This window comes from Rhinolophus sinicus, chromosome 9 (assembly GCF_057876585.1).
Source record: "Rhinolophus sinicus isolate RSI-liver-muscle chromosome 9, RSI-T2T, whole genome shotgun sequence".
Classification (NCBI taxonomy): Eukaryota; Metazoa; Chordata; class Mammalia; order Chiroptera; family Rhinolophidae; genus Rhinolophus; species Rhinolophus sinicus.
Window position 1 is genome coordinate 15513013 of NC_142509.1, and position 4315 is coordinate 15517327.

Consider the following 4315-nt stretch of genomic DNA (forward strand, 5'->3'; position numbering starts at 1 on the left):
ATCCTAGGCCAAGTGAAATTTGTCACTAAATGGAGGGGTTCTGGGCTGGTTCCACTTTGGCCGTCTCATCCCGACCCCCTAAAGCTGTTTGAAGAAGGATCTTCTGTCTTAAAATTAAGAACCAGAAAACGAGTTGGAAAGAGAACTTTGAGTACATGCTATATGCTAACAGTACATTAGTTCCTTTTAAATTGAATTTGCTTAATTTTTACAACAATCTAGTCATTATCTCCCCATTTTTAAAGTAGAAAAAAAAATTGTGGCATAAAAGAGATTAACTAACTTGCCCAAGCTTCACATAACGACCAGCGTGCACACTCAGGTGTGGCAGGCTCCACGACCTGTCTTGGGCTTAAATCACACTGAGCTTTATGGAATTTTGACTGAGAGGTGTGAGGAAGTTAGAGCCACTTCTCAGCTTTCTCTCCTGGATCCTGTTGTCCTGGTAGAGAAGGTACCCAGTGCTGCCACCCCAGCAGGGGTTAAGCTCTCTGCTAAAAGTGGAGACTGGTGACTGTGGGGAGTCATGGGGTGATGAGGGCCAGGTGCACTTATCCCTACCCTTGAACTGTCTCTACCTTAGTTTGGAAAAACTGCAGACAAGGCTTTGTCACAGAAAGCTTCAAAGGAAATAGTTTCTCAATCTGGCCTGGGGCCCTTAGGTAAGAAAAGAAAGAAGAAACATCTCTTCCCTCACCGCCACCCCACCCCCACCCCAGCTGACTGGAGGGAAAAGGGAGAATGCGGAAGTGTTGAGGGAAGTGGGGCAAGCTGGAGAGGGATGCTGTTGCCGTCTCTGGCCTCCGGCATGAAGCCCCCGGAAGCCTCCCTATTCCGGCGCGTCTGTGCAGAGATGTTGAGCCCGCCCAGAGCAGAATGGACTCCTAACAACACGCAGGCTGCCTCTGTCACCTTCTCCAGAGAGGCTTGCTGAAAAAGCAAATCCAGGGAGACTCCTGTAGGTTCCTGACCATGAGTCCATGGTTTTCATTCCTCAATAAAGGTGTCCAACTATTAGATCAGTGGATAAAGGCTATTGAAGTTTTGGGTGACTACTTACGTGGAGAAAAATATGGTATGGTTGGAAACGAAATTCCTTCCCAAACACTGCTGCTGTCCAATTTTTGTTGTTTTCACATATGTAAATGACAGGCTTGTGTGTTAAGGGCACAAATCATACTTGGAACCAAGTATTTTTTAGCTCAGCCTGCCATAACTGCCAGCTGTGGTGAAATGAATGATGGATTACTTTCTACCTTCATACTCAAAGCAGTCATATCCAAGCACCCCCAAAACCTCACAGTGTTGGGGTAAGTAGAAGGCTGAGAGGGGTGCTTCCTGGGGCACCCCTATAACCAATGTCTGATGTGGAACGCCTTGTGCACATGGCCTTCCTGGAGGTCGTGCTTAAATAGAAACAGAAATTATGTTAATGTCCCATTCATCATTCTTTGATCAATGGCTTAGAGCAGGCTGTGCTATATACTGTTCCCTAACCCAGAGGGATCCGGTGGCTAGGAGACTGTAGTGATCCCCACTGTTGAAGAAGGTGGAGAGGGAGAGTCAGTCAGGGTTTCTGTATGAGAACACAGGCTATATTTCATAGCCTTTGAAAACTGTATCCTAACAAAAGTTAAATTAGGACACCACCCTCCCCCCGCAGTGCAGACATTCGTCTGATCCACTAGGTGGCGCTGTGCGCTATGTTTTAGAAGTCTCTCAAGCCCGCAAAACACAGGTAATTTTTTTGACAAGTTCCTTAAATCTCTCACTTAGAAAAATGAAAGTAAAGCTAACATTCCCAACTGATGCACGATATCAGATATTTAAAAATTCATCAAAATTATTGTACAATGTTCAGTTCTCCTGCTGCATACACTCACGTGGCCGTTCATTCAGCGTTTCTCGTTGCTGTGGCGTGTAAAGCTCCTGGTGGTGTGAGCCAATCCGAGAACTAGGCTCTGACGTGTCTAGGTTGCCAGGATGAAGGTGTCCGAATTACTTTTAAGTGCTTTTATTCTAACAAAGTAATCCGTTTCTTGTTCTGTTCTCTAAGACAAACTTTTAAAAAAACATCAACTCTATCTCATTGCTGCTGCAGTTGAAGCGCTTGTGTTTCACTTTGACTTTAATTCAATGTGTAAAGAAACCTGCTGTAATTATTTGACAGATGAGAAGAAGGTACAGAGATAAAGGGATTTTAAAAGTTGCACAGGTAGTTAGTTGAGGGACCCAAAGTTGACACCAGGGTTCCTGATACCTCATTTGTCAGAAAGCTTAAAAAATCATTTTTGGCTTTCAAACAATGCCTTATTTTTACATTGTTTTTTTTTTAACTATTTGTACCCACCATTTCCCTAACCCACATATCCAACAAAAGGTAAAAGTTTCATTAAAGAATTCCTAATTAACACTCGCAGTATAAATAGTAAACATTCTATCTTAACTTCTTGGCTTAAACCTTTAAGTATTTGGCTGTTGGTAACATAAGAGCAAGCTTCCAGATGTGGGAACCAGAACTGTATGGGAATGAATCTAGGGAAGATTGTCCTCAAAGGGGCATAAAACTCAGGATTGGAGGGGGTTTTATAGTTCATGGAATTCAATCTTTGATCTGTTTTTCCATCCGAGTTCTTGGGAATATTCCATTCTTCACATGCTGAAATCACAGTTTTTATTATATTTAGCAAACATGTGCTAGACATTTTTCTAAATGCTTTATCCGTAATATATAATCCTCAGAATCCTTATACATTACATTGTAAATAATATATAATTCTATGAAGTGGGTGCTCTTAATATCCCCATTTCACAGACGGGAACAGGCACAGAGAAGTGAGGTGATTTGCCTGAGGTCGCTCTGCTAGGGCTTAGACAGGAGACACGGTCTGAAGTCGGGAAGTTTGGCTCCAGTCTTATCTCTTAATGACTTTATACTAGGTTGCTCCATAAATTGAAAACAAAGGAAAAAGGAGGGACCAGTGCAAATCTAGTTGACAGAAATAGTGAGGAGAAGCAGCTGAGTCTAGTGGAAAATCTAGAATCTTACAGATTGGCCAGGAATCCGTGCAAAGCAGTTAAATGCTATGCGGGACCTTAGGGACAACTTCACTGGTGTTCAGAGGTACCAATGGAAGAACCAAAGCCACAAGCCAAGAATGTGTGTATTTCTTGATCTCTGTCTCTAGCAGATCACGGTGCTTGCTGATAAAGACAAAAAGTTTCCAACCCCTTCAACTCCCACCCCCACCCGAACATACACCTTGTCTCAGCTTCCTAGGACCTAAGAAATGACAGCAGGGATCAAAAGCAGGGCCCAACACCACAGACAGAATGACAGAGGCCATTTTTCTGGGTGTTATCCTCCTGGTGGGTATGGTAACGGGTGTGCATTAGCCTTGCCTTCGGAGAACTCTTGGGTTAGTGGCACGTGTAGCAGGTACACGGTACCTAAATACTACTCAGACATCCCCTCCACTGGTGTTTTAATCTTTGGGGATTTCTTCAGTTTTCCTGTCTTCAAATTGATGTTGCACCAGTATTACACTGAGAACATGTAATAGTTTCCTATTGCTGCTGTAACAGATTACCACAAACTTAGTGTTTTAGAACCATACACATTTATTATCTTATAATTCCGGAGATCAAAAATCTGCAGTGGGTTCCATGAGGCTCAAATAAAGGTTTTGAAGGTTCTAGAGGGAAATCCCATTTCCTTGCCTTTTCTAGCTTCCAGAGGCTGCCCACATTCCTTGGCCGGTACACCCTCCCTGTATCTCCAAAGCCTCATCTTCTAATCTGACACCTGACACTCTCGCCTCCCTCTTTGATTTATAAGGAGCCGTGTGATTACATTGGGCCCACCCTGATAATCCAGGGTAGTCTCCCCATCTCCCGGTCCTTAATCACATCTGCATTCTCATCTGCCATGTAAGATAATGTAGTCACTGGTTCTGGGAATTAGGATGTGACCTCTTGGGGGAGGGGCAGCATTCTGCCTACCACAATATATGGCCCCATCTTCAATTTCTAAGAATTGCCTCCTTGCACCCTCTGTCTTCCATCCTCTCCCTACTCCCAGTCTGTAATATACAAGGTCTGCTCCGTTATCTCTAGTACCACTCTCCAATTCTCAGGGCTCCCACCCTGACACACATGATGTGTGAAGAATTTCCTTCCCCCCAACTTCAGTTTTAGTGGGCGCCTCCGAGTGCTAAGATCTACCAAGAGCTTCTTTCCCGTTCTTTTCTTTGCTGCATGCCTCCCCCTGCTCCCTCAGCCCAGCCTCCCAATGGATCACTAAAGGAGAAATGCA